The sequence below is a fragment of the Macrobrachium rosenbergii genome, chromosome 2 (assembly GCF_040412425.1).
Source record: "Macrobrachium rosenbergii isolate ZJJX-2024 chromosome 2, ASM4041242v1, whole genome shotgun sequence".
NCBI classification, from domain to species: domain Eukaryota; kingdom Metazoa; phylum Arthropoda; class Malacostraca; order Decapoda; family Palaemonidae; genus Macrobrachium; species Macrobrachium rosenbergii.
Genome location: NC_089742.1, coordinates 83655779 through 83672763, shown reverse-complemented (window position 1 = coordinate 83672763; position 16985 = coordinate 83655779). Strand labels below are relative to the sequence as shown.

Genomic DNA, 16985 nt, shown 5'->3' with positions numbered 1-16985 from the left:
CCCCAACACCTACCCCTCACCCCTCCCCCACAGCCTCCGTTTCTACCGCCTGAGGGGCCAATAGCATCGGAGGGACAGGGGCATATCCCTTACCCTTCTTAAGCCGCCTGACAGGCCATCAACACCCTATTGTTCAGCCGCTGTTGCACAGCGTTTTGACCTGGCAGGCCATTGTTGCCGTTGGGAGAGCGTGTCCCTCTCGTGGTAATTTGAGCAGCTTTTGTTTTTCGCACATCGCGTCTATCTGTTGACGCTCTTTCTCTTTAACTTTTGTTTATTTTTAGACGAAGAACATTACCGGTAAAAACAAAAGGTCGCAGCCTTCCTGCTACCTGGTCATTCATTCAGACTTGTCTGACCATTAGGGTATGTTGTGCAAAAATAGCTATTTCCCGCAGGAACGTAGGAGCCAAAATAGCCATGGTGATAATGAAGACGCTGGTATAATGATCTGCCTGTTTAAATAGTCTTGAACGTTCGCGATTCATTTTCAGACATGTTTTCAAGTTTCAAGACAAAATGAAATACTTCAATTGTTTTATTTTCGTAATAAATTTACAAGTTGCAAAATATTTAGGGTGTCGTATCATTTTCTTATCTAGGTATTCTTTTAAATTAGCCATATTTTTACACTTTAATCGTAGTGTTTTGGTAGGGCCTACAAAAATAATGATTCGCCGGACATTTACATTAATAATAAAATATTGTTTACCTATTTGTGATTATAAGGAATTCATAAATAAAAATCTAAAGAGCAATTATATTTACTAAAGCATTTAGTTGACCGATTACATTTAAGGTCAATAATTAACATACACTGAAGGGTCAATAAATAACTAACATAACAGAAGTAACATCTGCAGCCTCAGTGTTGATTAGCAGTTGAGCAATATACGCAACATATTTCATTAACAGAATTACACTTCCTAAAATTCTATTTGATTCACGGAGTATTTTATTTTCTGAAACAGACCTGCATCTATTTACACTGAATAAATCATCTTTGTTCAGTTTTCCCTCTAAATTACCTTCAACATACAAACACACACACACACATACATACACACACACACACTCTCTAATGTGCCTTTTCCCAAGCATCATTTTTGCCGAATAATTCCGAATCTCTTTTTCTAAAGGTTCCTTGCTAAAATGAAATTGACTGCGAATGCGTTTGAAATTTTCCTTTGGATGTGCCTTTTACATTCATCTTTATAGTAGATGTGGTATTTTTTTACTGTATATCAACCTAAAATTAAAATTTAACTATTAACCGAGTTTAAACTTCAGTCATCTCATTATCGATCAAATATTTCTTGTAATTCTTGCAATGTCACCTATGTAAACTGTTCTGGAAGTATTGCATAGTTACGGCAGAACGATGCGATTGTAAATCAACCTTTCAAAATCTGGCCGTTATTCAGCTGTTCAAAAATATGTGCAATTACCTGAGTGAACTGGTCTAAAAATAAAACTTCCCCTTTCGTGCCATAAACCATTTGTTATATATTGCTTGACTCGTGTTATAAAAGTCTTTAAGCCGCAAAAGACATCCACAATCTTTCCCCCTTTACGGACAAGCCTAGCAAACAATTTATCAAGCTGGATACAAGCATAATCCAGCTTCCCACAGGCGAAACTGTTATTCCTTCCAGCTTTATGTAGTCTCATCCTATTTTATCAATTAATATTCACTCCCCAGTGTATGTCCAACCAGCCTAAAAAGATACTGTCCTTCATTATCCACCTTCACCCTTAAAACTGCAATAATTATTCCCCCCTCTCTGTGTTCCGAACTTTTCCGTATTCCAGTGCAACATACTATTTAACCAGATTAATGCTTACTAACTCCTCTACTATCTTCTAAACTCTTTATCTAAGTATCCACTGCTGTTTAGTACAATCAATATATCTTGTTATCTAGGCCTCGGCCCTCATCCCGTTAGTCCCCTGAACACTAACCTAGGCAAGGTCCTCTTTAATCTGCCAAGGGCCTAACTACCCTAGCGCCAGCACACAGGTGTCCAAGCGAAACTAGCCAGTTATAAACGTTATGAATTTGTCTCAAGACAGGAATCAATAGGCAAGAAAACTTGCCAGACTATCACTTTAAATACAACCATGATAATTTATACCGTTTTTTTTTCTCTCTTTTTTTTTATAATTCGTATCAGCCAACTGACCTTTACATTGGGTATTTAGGTTTTCTTCCTTTAAAGAAATTCAACATTTTCTACTTGTCTTCACCGTTTCTTTAAACTTAGTTTAACTTTTTTTACACTATGAATGGTTCACACAATCTCTCATACTAAAGCCCGTATATGTATATGTATGTATATATGTGTATATATATGTGTATATATATGTGTATGTGTATATGTATATGTATATGTATATGTATATATATATATATATATATATATATATATATATATATATATATATATATATATGTATATATGTATATATATAAGTATATATAAACTGAAATAATGACAGGTAAAAACCTTCACTTGGACAATTCGGTCTCGCATCTCTGGCTTCATTACTTTATGTTGTATCATGAAGAGCTTGCAATATATATATATATATATATATATATATATATATATATATATATATATATATATATATATATATATATATACACATGTATGTAATATATTTATATATATTTATTTATATATATATATATATATATATATATATATATACATGTATATATAGAAATAATCAACACACAATCACGTGTGGAACACAAATAAATTTTTGACTTACATCAGGCTCGAATTCAGGTCTTTCAATTGAAAGGCAAGGGAGCTGCCCACTAGGCCTTACAAATTGAAAGACCTGGTTCTGATCCTGATGTGAATCAGAAATTTTATATATATATATATATATATATATATATATATATATATATATATATATATATATATATATATATATATATATATATATATATACTGTAGGCAGTTCGTGGGATACAACAAAATAATGAAGCCAGAAATGCGAGACCGAATTGACAAAGTCAAGGTTTATACCTGTCAGTATTGGAGTTGCATATTTATATATGTATATACATATATATGTATATATATATGCATTATATATATATATATATATATATATAATGAATATATATTATATATATATATATAAATATATGTATATATATATACATATAAATATATGTATATATATATATATATAAATATATATATATATATATATTTATATATATATATATATATATATATATATATATATATATATATATATATATATATATATATATATATATATATATATATATATAAGCATAAACAATGAAAATCACGTTGACAACAAAATCCAGACGAAAATCAGGAGTGACTTTCCATGGAGGAGGAACGTCGTACGACTCTGCAGGAATTAGGGGGAAGGGAAAAGGGGAAGGGGGTTGGGAGGGAGGTGGGACGAGGGAGGAGAGGGACATATGCAAATATGGACTAATATGCATAAGACATGCATGTTTTCCTTCAATATTTTCATACAGATGGATATGGAAATGGCGGCATTCGGGAACCATCATATTCGATGATATTAAGGATCTCCGACGAATAAAAGGGCTGGGACGACGAAATGAGAATAAAAAGGAAAAGGGAGAGGGACTGGCTGGGTCCCGTACGGGAAAATATCAAGATTATCGTAGAGTAAAACCAAGAGAGAGAGACAGAAAGTCAAACAAAGAGAGAGAGAGAGAGAGAGAGAGAGAGAGAGAGAGAGAGGTGGGGGTGAGGACAGTCAAAGAGCCATAATCATAGACAATCAGTCTGATTTTAAATCGAATTTGTAAACGCGTATAAATATTGAAGCATCGAAGAGAGAGAACGTAACGATAAATTTTAGTCTTATTCTTGCGAACGAAAATTGATTTATATTTATTACGTAAAATTCAATACATGCAAAACATACGCCACTATGATAAATACAGAAAATATTGAACTTGCACCGAAATACCAAAAACATATCGTATAACATGTAAAATCTGTCAAGGAGAGAGAGAGAGAGAGAGAGAGAGAGAGAGAGAGAGAGAGAGAGAGAGAGAGAGAGAGAGAGAGAGATGTGGGGGTGAGGACAAAGTCAAAGACATAATCGTGGACACTGATTTGATTTCAAATTGAATTTGAAAATGCATATGAATATTGAAGCACTGAATAGAGGACGCATAGCGATAAAAATTGAGTCTTATTCTTGCGAACTAAAATTGATTCATATGGATTACGTACCATTTAATACATACACAAGATACAACACTATGTTGAAAGGAATATTGTCCTTTCACAAAAATACCAAAGAATACACCGTATAACATGTAAAATCCGTCAAGGAGAGAGAGAGAGAGAGAGAGAGAGAGAGAGAGAGAGAGAGAGAGAGAGAGAGAGAGAGAGAGAGCTGCGGTTATCTTAAGGTGCACGACAGGAATAAAATCTTGTACTTACCACTGATGCGAAGATACTTTGGTCTCCATCTTCTCATGTTATAGCAAATAAAAATTTTTCCTAAAAAAAAAAAAAAAAAAAAAAAAAAACCAAAGCACTTACTTTTTGCGCTGCTAAATATGCATTTGACAAAAAAAAAAAAAAAAAGAAGAGTAATCCAAAAATGCTACAAACACAGCTACACTCAGGGTATAAAAAGGGAATTCTTACTGGCATCACTCAACCAATAAAAAGAACTTATGACACTTTTCAGCACGGTCGACCTTTGCTATCAGAGCACACTTATCCTTATCTTCTTTTCTCTCACATGTAAACTTACCCCGTACAATTGCATCTATCGAAGATTTCCTTTTGTTGAATAAATTAGAGTCTAAGTCCATAGTGAATGGCTGGATTATCTTTCCTCGACCTGGGACGAAAATCTTGGCGGTTTTGGGTGACAGCTCTTGAAAAAAATGTTGGCTTTTACGCCCCAGGACCCGACAACGGGATCCTTGTTAATCAGGAGTGCGAAGGGAAGGACGTCCACCACTCCAGTGGAGGACTAGATGCTCTTAATGACGAGTGGACGGATCGTCGGTGTAGCTTGAAGGTTATGAAAAAGCCTTCGGCGGTGCGGAGGACCTTTGGAGGAAGGTAGGGGTACGCGTAGGTGTGCGAGTATCTACACGCGCTAGGAGGAGGGAGAGTCGAGCCCCTGAATCCCTCTGTCGGTAACATACGTAGGCGTAGTTCTCATTTAAGAACTAGGAAATCACTCGCGGAAACGGAGAGAGAACATCAACAAACTACTCTACGTATAACAGAAGACGCGCCAAATTGCTCCAGCAATCCAGCAAACTTTCTACTCGATAGACTTCCCGTAGTGATCAACAACAACAAGAACACGGCACTAAAACGCTCATGAGTGAATCACTTAAAACATATTACTATAAAGAAATATATTGATATATTTATATATATTTTTCCAAGTACACAATGACAATTTCGCGAACTTTGAAATGGCTCTCTTCGCCTTTGCTATCACTCGAATGCGAACACTGCGTTTGGGATCCCTCTCATTGACGCCACAAGGACACTTGGAGATTCCTCCCTCTCTACCTTTTCTTTTTCTTCCTCTTCGTCTTCTTCCTCAGAAGGGAACGCAAGGGTATTTTCGGCTTCTCTTAGTATTATCTTTCTACAACTACGAGTGTCTTTTGATTCCGCATCCAGGATTTTGGTTGACGTTTAAGGCAAAGGATTTTTATTTTGTTGGTGTAAATCCCTCGCTTCCCAAAACTTGTGCTTGATAAATCCAGCTCTTTGGACGACTATCTAATGCCAGGGTAATAGTATAACATCTGTCTCTATCCTGCTATTTTCCTTTTCATGTAAAGATTCAGATTTATTTTTGTACTATTTATCTCTCTGTAAGGCAAATCAGTATTAGAGAAAAACATTATGCACGCTATTCATATAACAATCAAAACACATTAGTCCCATCTGGTGATACATCATGTCCTGAACTATCGATAGACCAGAGGTACTACCACGAGTCTTGAAAAGATCAATCAGTGACCCTCTGTTTCTTTAAAGCACTGGTGTATACTCCGGACAATAAAGGTCAATATAGAAATCCAATTAAATATAAAGAAATTGGTAATTTTACTCACATATAGACATACAGAAATTCAGTCATATACCAAGAAATTGTAATTCAGTCATATATCAAGAAATTGGTCATTTTTATTCATGCTGAAATTATAAAATACAAAATTCATAATTTGAAATATCTTTGATACCGTAATGTTTGAAATATACTTTTCTGTAAATGTTTTATCTCACTGTATTTATTTTCGCTGTATATAAATGATTTAAAATAAAACAAGTCTTCAACCATAAATTCATCACAAAAAGAGCAATTTTTCTTGATTTTCTTTTTTTTTTTCTTCCTTTACTCTTTCCTTTATTGTTGCACTTTGCTACCGAGGAAAATGTTGCCAAAAGATTTGATCATGAATTGCCTAAAATTCAGCAATCTTAACGCCGCAAGTGCAATAATTTTTTAACTTATAGTTTCTTTATGTTTTAACATAGACTTCTCCTTTAAATAAAGGGAGTTTACTTAAGACGAGGCTCACAAGCAATGAAGCGTCAAAAGTGATTCCTATTATCGAATATTTTTTTTATCGAATCGTCATTCATAGAGCGCTACTGTGCTCATTTTTATTAAACCAAGAGTTTCCCTGCCATACTCGACTGCCATTGTCTTTCATCAGGTTACTATATTAAAGTGCTTTGTAAATCAGCAAGCAAAAGAAAGAGCGAGAGTTAAATCAGCCAGTAAGAGAGAGAGAGAGAGAGAGAGAGAGAGAGAGAGAGAGTAATATGCCTTCTGTCATCAGCCACATAAGCTCAAGAGCCTATGTGATGATCCTGAAAGGATCACAAAGTTTGGGGCCTTCTATTCCTCACCTCCCTCCCTTTCCCCTCAACACCCGCCAAAAAAACGGAGAAAGGAGAAAATCCCTCAGCCACAATGAATTAAGCAGAGCTATTCTAAGATTAAGCTGCCATAACACAAGGAGAACGCAGCTGAGACTTAAGGACTTAGCAAAGGGAGCCCAAGGTAAATCACGACATCAAGACGATTCCTTAAAAACAAAATCGCATAACAAAACTTCGAGATACCGCAAAGGTGTCAGAAGGGGCGAAATGAATTAGATGCACTTTTTGCTAAGCGACCTGAGGTCATGAGTAAAAAGTTCTATTTAGCGATAGTGTTACTCATAATTCTATTCTACCCCTTATTTGTTGCAATCAGCCACTTTAAATTCGTACAAGAGTAATCGTTAATCATAATATATGCCGCCATAGAAAATGGAATTGGAGAATATAAATGAGTTGCATATACTTCCAGAAAACGATGTATAGGGGAAACACACAAAACCACACGCGCGCCTAAACCAACCACCAGACACACACACGCACACACACGCATATTTGTGTGTGTGTGTGTGTATCTGTCTGTGGGTACATGTGTGCATGTGTGAGTGTGGGTATGCGTGTGAGAGCGTGTGTCAGCAAATTCCAACCAGGCCATGAGTAAACTATGCAAACAAATAAATGTCCAAAAGGTGCCTCGGCACCAGAATGACAAAGCAGAAGCCATTAGATAATGTTCGTAAAAGTGATGCTATAAAAACGAGAAAGTCTCATAAAATGGAGTTTCTCCAGCAATGAGAACCGCATAATGCGGACTGAAGATTTAGACTCACACCGACTTCGTAACACTGAAAGTAGCTGAATTACCATAAACCTTCAGTGTATATTTCTAAAACTAAACAATGATAAGTTCGTGACAAAGAGAAGCACGATTGTAGCACTGCAGCAGCATTCCCTTCTTTAGACTGAATGTTTGAATAAAAATTAGATGCAGAATTAAATGCCTCTTTGAAGTATATTAAAAGCCATTATCATCCTATGTTACAAGGTGGAATTGTACCGCTATGCCTAGAGCTGAGTTTAATCCAATTGCCTAATATATCCATCTGGTTAATAGATAAATTGAATTTTTTTAAATGTTAAACAGAATTATGACTTCAGTCGGTTTTAAAAATAAGAACAAAAGAAACACGACCTGGAGATAGGAGCAATTGAATCTCCATGAACTGCGATTGTCACAGAAAATCAGTGAGGAAAACAAAATTTACTTGACACGATGACTGATGTCGGAATTAGGAACTTTGCTCCAGAATAGCGAGAAAAACAGCGTAAGAACCGCTAAAGTTCATGGAGGCTGTTAACGGAGTATCTATGAAAGAAAGAAGCAAAAGCCTTTTCGCAGAGAATACAGTATATTTATGTTGGAGAAGACTGAACAACATGGCGACTACATAACTACGAATGTAGTACACATGTAAACTAGACAGTGCACACTCATTAATAAGTAAAACAGCAGCCTAACTGGAATAAAAATGCCAAATAACCCATCCTATTGGCTAGAGACTAAGGGAGACGACCAACTGAAACTGACGGACTCTCCGCTCAGCCGCACAGCTTCCATCCCATTGTAAAGGCATCAGATGAGACTAGAATCTCCTCCTAATGTACAAAGGCTGACTGGGCGGTTTTCAAAAGGCTTCGGGCTTGATTGTTTATAGGTTTTGTAAATATCTTATCAGATTCCTATCCCTAATCCTTCTGACTTTAAGCCCCTACTAAAGGGTTTTGCTCATGGCGGTAAAATAATTTTCCTTTTTCTTTTGTTATTGTTGGACAATTAGAGGGAATGAGTATGACTTTATTTTATATATATATATATATATATATATATATATATATATATATATATATATATATATATATATGTGTGTGTGTGTGTGTGTGTGTGTGTGTGTGGTGGGTGTGTGTGGGTGGGTGGGTGGTGTGTGGGTGGGTGGGTGGGTGGGTGGGTGGGTGGGTGGTGGTGGGTGGGTGGCTGGGTGGGTGGGTGTGTGTGTGTGTGTGTGTGTGTGTGTGTGTGTGTGTGGTGGGTGGGTGTGGGTGGGTGGGTGTGGGTGTGTATGTATGTATATGCATATATGTGTGTGTGTAAGTGTGTGTGCGTGCATACAGAGTTTATGGCGTGAAAAAAGTGAAAGAAGGTAGGGCAAGATACTTCGATTTAGGTCTAGGCATTCTCAAGTAAAATATTTTCAACAAAAACAGGATTGCAAAGCAAGCCTTTTTAGGAAACATAAAACCATTTAAGTTGATCTTCATATGAGAAGCAGCTCTCTTGCTTTACGTAAGGTACCGAATTAATTAGAGTGGCTAAAGACATGGGCATGAATTAGTGATTGAGTTTCTTTTTCAAATCTCCTTCAGATATGTTATGCAGAATGGGGTTAAGAGTACCCGGTATATAAACTTGAACTTGAATCAATATCTTTTTTTTTTATCTGTTAGTTGTGCCGATGCAGATTCTAAACTTTTCTTGAGACAAAACAATGGATTTTATTATTATACTACTACCTAGTGATCAGCTTTATGTAATTTTTTGCCTTCATGTTAAAAAAACATTTTATCTTTTCGCCAGTTCTGACTAATTTTTTACATCGACTTGTTCAAACACATTCCTTACTCGCCTGGCCCAAATAAAATGAATCCCAGGTCATACACGCTGTTCTATTGAAGACAGTTTCTTACATGCATGTTTTATAAAATTTAGTTATTTGAAAAGGTCCAAATCGATTTAATAAGGCAATTATGACGATGATTTTAAGTAATTGTCTTTATTTTATTTCACAACTATATTGTAGCATGTATCAAAAATAAGTCGCAACATATTTTGCAGTAATCTGGTGTTCGTTATCAAAGAATTCAGGACTGATTAAACGTAACGCTCGCAGGAACATTAAGGAGAATTCAGAGATTTTTATGCTAATATAATCTTTTCAAAAAATAATGTTAAAAAGTTAATTTTTGATGTTTTTTTATATAAACTAAATTTACACTATGGTTCACATCTAATGACAATGTCTAAACATAAGTAAGCATCTTTTTTCTCTTTTGGACAATAAATTAAGAGCGGCAAATCGGAATTGCCCTGAGAATAACAACAGAGAAACATATAACACAGAAAACCTAGACTAATACCAGACAGTAATCCTTTTAAAGATGCTCCCATTTCCTTCAAAACTTTGAACATAACAAAAAAATGAATCAATAAATAAACACGTATAAAGAGCTTTCCCGACAATTCTAAAGGATGTATATATCAAATCCCAAGTAAGGCATGTGACAATTCCATTTTGCTCAAACCAGACAATCACTGGGACAGGGAACAGAAAACATAAAAATGTACAAGATATGCAGATGTACCACAGGAAAAATTGAACCGTTATATATCTGACTGATTTCATCCTTAGTTATCTAAGACATTATCGAGGAGACTGACACATTGTGGTAGAAATTTACAATATAGACGCTGGGGTGATAATGTGAACGAACACAGGTGGCTGAAGAAAGGATTTACACCTGTTCAGTGGGAAAAGGAGCAGCAGTAAACTCGGTAGCGTCGGAAAGCTGTTCCATTAACAAATCTTGTTTTTCTATGCAGATGGGCTCACGCCTTTGCAATTAGGCCTAGTAAAGTACCTACATTAAATTTTATATATTTTACGTATTTAGAAATAAATGGATCAAGTTTATACTTTCCCTGGATGATCATACTAGTCTTATAAGTTTTCTTTGATACAGCTCGATCCGTTAATTTATTTCCAGTATATTATTAGAATAAATGATCCCTTGTCCAATTGATGTCATGACTGTTTAGCTAACATTAACGAACATTTTACTGTTCGTTAATGTTAGCGAAAACAACCAGTTAAGATATGGGTCGCTTAGACAGCAAGCGGTAGACTTGCTTGTAGGGCTGAGCTCCGTTGTTTGTCATTTTTGGCGAATCATTGGTTTGTTGCATGAGAGTTTGGTGGCGCCACAAATGCCAGGGTGACAGATGGAAGATGCCAAAACTATTTTTTAAATGTTAATTGATCATACTGAAATAATTTTAAAATATTAAGGCCACAAAATTTTATTAACTCTGATGCTAGAGTGGGTCAAAGGAATGACTAAAGACCAATGTTCTAACGAAAACTGAGAAAACTGATTTAGAATTGTCGTACAACGCGGTAAAATGAGCGTTATTGCGAAAGCAATCGTATTTAAGCGTAAGAACTAGCCAAGACAGAAACTCAAAATGAAATTTTAAAAAATGTGCATTAAAAAAGTGTCCAGTAATCAATGGATTTCAGTCTTTCTTTCACAAAAATACCTCTGTATCATCTTTGCATGCACAGTTTACCTATCTATTTTTAAACTGTACACAAAAACCACTAACATTAGTTTTCTTGGTTATGTAAGAACGTCATCGGCTCTTCTCTTAACTATTAATAAATACAATATATATATATATATATATATATATATATATATATATATATATATATATATATATATATATATATATATATATATATATATATATATATATATATATATGTGTGTGTGTGTGTGTGTGTGTGTCTGTGTGTGTGTATCAGCCAGAAATAAGAGCCGAAGTAGAGAATAGAACTCGTTAATGGCTCCACTGATTAACGGGTCTTGATAATATGAAACGCTAAAGCAGCAGAAATCATAATTATAGTGTTATCAAATAATGCGAATTGTACAAGGCCACCATTCTCTTCATTACTGCCACTAAACGAGTCATCAAGTTTTTGGCAAGAAGGTAAGAATTCGCGGCCAACATGATTAACTTTTTAAATTCGTCTTTAATCAGCCGAAACTAACGAGTTTCGGGAACTCTCATCCTATGCCTCTCTTCTCCGTTCCCTAGCCTCGTTCCATCCCCTCCCAGTAACCCCTGACCGAACTGCCAATACCATCCCCACTTGACAACCTCAAGAAATCAAGAAGAATTCCTGTCGACTTCCTTCCTATTTTCTGACGTGCAGGAACAGAGTTGAATCTGAAGTTATATATATATATATATATATATATATATATATATATATATATATATATATATATATATATATTATATATATATATATATATATATATATATATATATATATATATATATATATATATATATATGTGTGTGTGTGTGTGTGTGTGTGTGTGTGTGTGTGTGTGTGTGTGTGTGTGTGTGGGGTGCCAGAGGATTTCTCGACAAGTTTTTTTAAAGCTGATAGAAGTCTTGCGCTCTTGTTCTTGACCCTAATAGTTGATGGTATCCATTTAAATCTGGATAGACTGGTGGGCAGTAGGCCGCGAACAACCCATGGACCCAGCAAACAAGGGCATCACTCGCCAATGAGTTGTGTTCTTGTTTGCTGGGTCCAAGGCCAATTGTTTTTTTATTACTTTTTTCATTCTGCGTTTCCTTAAACCTACTAATTAGCATTGCTTAAACTGCGTTTTAAAATGGATATACGTATTGTTTCCAAGCATCACAAAATCTTATTCATTTTCTTTCATGGAAGGATGCGTAAACTGTAAATGAGACTCGAGCCTGCAAGGCTTGGCCTGGATGATACATCTCACGACTAACAAAGAGTGGAGTAATGCTTATGCAACAGCAACAGCATTGTGGAGGAATATGATCATTATGTTCTGGATAAATCTGCGTGATCAGATACTATTACTGATATTACAACCATCTTGGAAAGTTTCAGCTTTCATACTGCATTTCGCACAACTTAAAAACTTTTATGTAATGTATCTGCCTGTATATTTGCGTGACATATATCAGAAACGAAACTGCGATTAAATGCAATACTATTTCCAATATTTTGTTAGCTCACGCAATTCATAACTATCGGTGCAGTTCAAAACATTTTGCAAGAGCTGATCGGTATTTATTGACGAATTCGACTTCATTCTTTTCGCCTTTTCCACCGTCTTTAAACACTGTTTTTTTTACTTCCACACTTAATAAAACTACCATCATCTATCTTAAACCTACAGTAATCGCTATATGCAGCCATCTCTACAAGGTTTAATCTGACACTCAGAATCAGGCTTTTACAGAAAAACGAACCATTTTAAAGCGATATAGACTAGTATCCCTAATAAGTGCATATCATAAACAAAGGATATCGTCCTTCATATATATGTTTTTACAAAAAATTACTCAAGAGAATATGGTCCCTTAATATTATTTAGTTTTTTTAACGAATCATGGGTCTTGATGAAGTGATGAAGAGGACATTTAGAAACTAACTTATTATCCCTTGCGTTGTCTGATACACAATGGCAACATTTACTGATTCTAATATGTTGAAAGAAAGGTTTTAGCAATGGTTGTGGCAAATGGTAAAGAAATGTCATCTTTTATAAAAAAAAAAAAGAGAAAGACACCTCTCCACCGGAACTGTTCTGCAGTGATACAACAACCGCAGTTCTGTTTTGATTGTTATTTAATCTAAGTGCTGTAACTCACCAGCGTCGGAAAACAATTAGAGGGAATATGTACAGTTTATAAATTACAAATATGTTACTGCAACAGAAAAATACTGAAATGTTGTATTGTCTTTTGTTGTCCAAACATTAATCAGAATTCTTTACAAAATATTTGCTATTTAGGAATGGCTAATTTTATATTCTCAGACTAGCATACTTAGAATGATCTTTTTGTAAAAGAATGAATTATTTAAGTGGTTCAAAGCAACAAGTCGACCTTCCCGTCATCCAATTGGTAATGGCCTTGCTGAAAGGCATGATGTTATCACTAGGAATCCCTCTTGCTTTTATATAACTTTTTTCCGAGGGGTGCCAGCAACAAGAAATATTTAAATTCTCATTGAAAAGGAAGTGCTTAACACTGTCACCTCGAGATTTCTTATTGTTGATCTGAAATCTCCAATTCATCATAAAAACTTATCAGTTAAAAAGATGACTGCAAACGTCACTGCTCTTAAGTGATGTCCAAAACTCATAAGTAAGACAGTTAACAGCCCTGCAACTTTCCTGTAGGGATTTCCCGATGAAAATATTTGGCCCTCACACTAATCAAGTTTAACTTACTGTTACGCAGACTTCCTTCTAGTTAAGCCTTATCAAGGAGGAGACCAGAGGACGGGACAGGAAATTTCAAAGCTTTATCTAAACTTACATTTCGATAAAAAGAACCTGAAATAAACAGTCCTGCCACGTAACACAGCGCAAGGTATTCGAATCACGAACAAGTTCGATAAGAATGATTACTGACTGGTTTATAAGAGCAATGCGTCAGTGGAAGATAATTATCTCGTAAGCAAACCAAGCAATTTTTAAGGAATTCTATCTACTTTCATTGAGTTCAGTTCTGTAAAGTGGTAGATATTTCTTAAGCACCCGAGTGGAAGAAGGGTCTCTCGTCGACTACCTTAACGAATTAATGGCCAAATTAATAGTAAATCCACATGAACTTAAAAGAAAGCAAGACAGATATGCAGAGGGAAAGACGGGATTTGAAGAGGGAAACCAAGCTTGTTATAGAACCTGGTAGAATATTTTTCTTTTCTAATTCGATACAGTGACAAAAACCGGACTCAAAACAACCAAATTGACTGAGGTAACTAGTATTTACAAAACAACGGCAAATCAATTAAAGCAAGAAACGTATAACAGGAGAATCTAATATTAGCATTTAAAACTTATCGGCTGTTCTTCCTGCACATAATTCAATTATGTCTACGAGAGAGAGAGAGAGAGAGAGAGAGAGAGAGAGAGAGAGAGAGAGAGAGAGAGAGAGAGGTGAAGTTGAATTTAATGCTGTATCTCGCCTCGTTTGGCTGCTGTTGGCTTAAGAGTAAGTAAAACATCGGTATATTCCTCTTTTTTTTTTTTTTTTTTTAATTATAAATGACACATTTTAGTACAACTGCACTTAAGATCGCGTTCATACAAATAAAAAAGTCACACACCTTTATAGCTGATAACATCACGTACCACAGTTGCTTACATCAGATCATATAAAACTCATTTTATTTAAAGCAATTTTTGTTTTTTAACCTATTCCTTATGTTACCATGAGCAATATTGGAAACAAATCAAAGGAGAACCCTTGAATAAATAAAAAAATAATTTGTATTTTTCGTACAATGACGATAATATGGGCTGCGGTTCGGTTTGATACACAAGTTTTATATCCTCATTGTGATGACCACATATTTTTTTTTTTTCTTTTCAGGAAACCTCGGCAGGACAGTTGCGGAACTGTTAGTGGTCACTTCTATGAGTGAACATTTGAGTATCCCTACATGTTAGTAACATGAAATATCTTGTGATATGTAAAAAATGAAGATGAAAGTTAACGATGAAGTACGGTATTTTTAGCTTATGGTAAAAGGTATCGAATACCTGTAAGCAGTTCTAAACCGCTGTGACAAGATTCCTGTTAATTTCGAACTGATAGTTGCCATGTGGAAAAAAGTAATATCTGGGTCGTAAGGGATAACGCCCTGGAAATAAGGTTTTTAAGATAATACTGTTTTGTGCAATTAGTCACTCAGAAATTATATGTCCAGTTCATTCACATTACATATTTCGCATTGTTACGAGTAACATAAATTATTGGTCAGAAATTATATGTCCAATTCATTCACATTACATATTTCGCATTGTTACGAGTGACATAAATTACTGGTAACATTAAATATGACATGTAAGGAAGAAAAACGAAGCGGAGATGAGAATTTGAAAAACTATAATTACAGATAACGAGCAGATTTAACGTAATGTTCGATTAGGCCTCATACATTAAAATTCCAATTGTATTGACATTAATGCGAAATTAAATATACTCCAGAAAATTTAATTTAAAGTGCTACTGTACTTTTTCAAAAGTAATGCATGATTAAAAATTGAATTTATTACTTTTTAACAACAGTGCTTTCTAAGGGAACGAAAAGAAATGTGATCAAAAAGGTCTATTGATGTGTGCAGCAAATCCAAGAAAACGTTCCAACTACGTCTTTCTTACTGACGAAGCAACTGCTGTGCTGAGGCTGCCTCATCGCGAATTCTTCTTCTTCCCTTTCGTAATACTCTTTTTCCCACCTCCATTCTTTTTGCCTCTTCTTTCTGCTTCTCCCAAACATCCTTCCTCAAACATCGTCTTCCCCAAAGCCTCAAATTCCTGCTTCCCCATTCCCCCTTTCGCCGTTGACTACTCCTTCATGGTCTCTGCTATGAGGAAGTTGAGCTTGAAGATGGAGGAAGGGGAGGAGGAGGAGGAGGAGGAGAAGGAGGAGGAGGAGGAAGAAGGTTTAGAGGATGTGGGGAAGGTAGGTAGGGAGACGTCTTCCTGGGGCTGGGGATGCAGGTACTAGTCCCTTTCCAGGGACTGTCCAAAATTCTGGGTGAAAAGCGCGCCATGGCTACTTGGTAATCAAGGCAGGAGGAGGATCTCATTTAGTTTCCAGTGTTTTATGGCAAGGGAGACGTTTTCCAAACTTAGACTTACAATAGTTACTTTATCTCTTATTTTTAGAACCATTACGAAATCGACAGCATGATTTTTGGCTCTTAAAACATTTCCAGAAAGACTTTAGGCGATCGTATTTAATGTAGATTCTTTTAAGGTGCTGATACCAGTGGAACTAGCCAACGCCTGAAAAAAAAAATTTAAGAAAAAAAAAAAAGATCGGGCTTAACCATGAACGAAGCGATAGACCAGCCTACTATAAGAAGAAAGGATATAGTAGTCAGGAAAAACCGAATCAGGGAAAAAATTTATGGTAGAATGGGCGATTTCGCTTCTGATCTTCGGACCAACTGCGGGAGGGTAGTTGGGATAAAAGAAAGGAGAAAAGTTAGGGAAGTGAAAAGAGGAAAGTTGGAGTTTTTAACATACCGATGAATCAAAGGATTACAAAAGATTGAATTACTTATGACACACGTACTTGAGCTCTTGCATAAAAACCATTCAACGAAAAATGTAGTTCAACGTTTGTTTAAATACGACCAAAAACTGTTTACTTC

The 16985-nt window shown here is 35.5% G+C and overlaps 1 long non-coding RNA gene across 1 annotated transcript in view; it reads right to left on the bottom strand.

Moving 5' to 3' along the window:
- The window catches only part of LOC136850047 (uncharacterized), a 522043-nt gene that overhangs the window by 346228 nt on the left and 158830 nt on the right, over positions 1-16985 (bottom strand). The window contains exon 2 of the long non-coding RNA XR_010856518.1: positions 4804-5894. This is a non-coding gene — a long non-coding RNA (uncharacterized lncRNA). The remainder of the gene's footprint in view (positions 1-4803; positions 5895-16985) is intronic.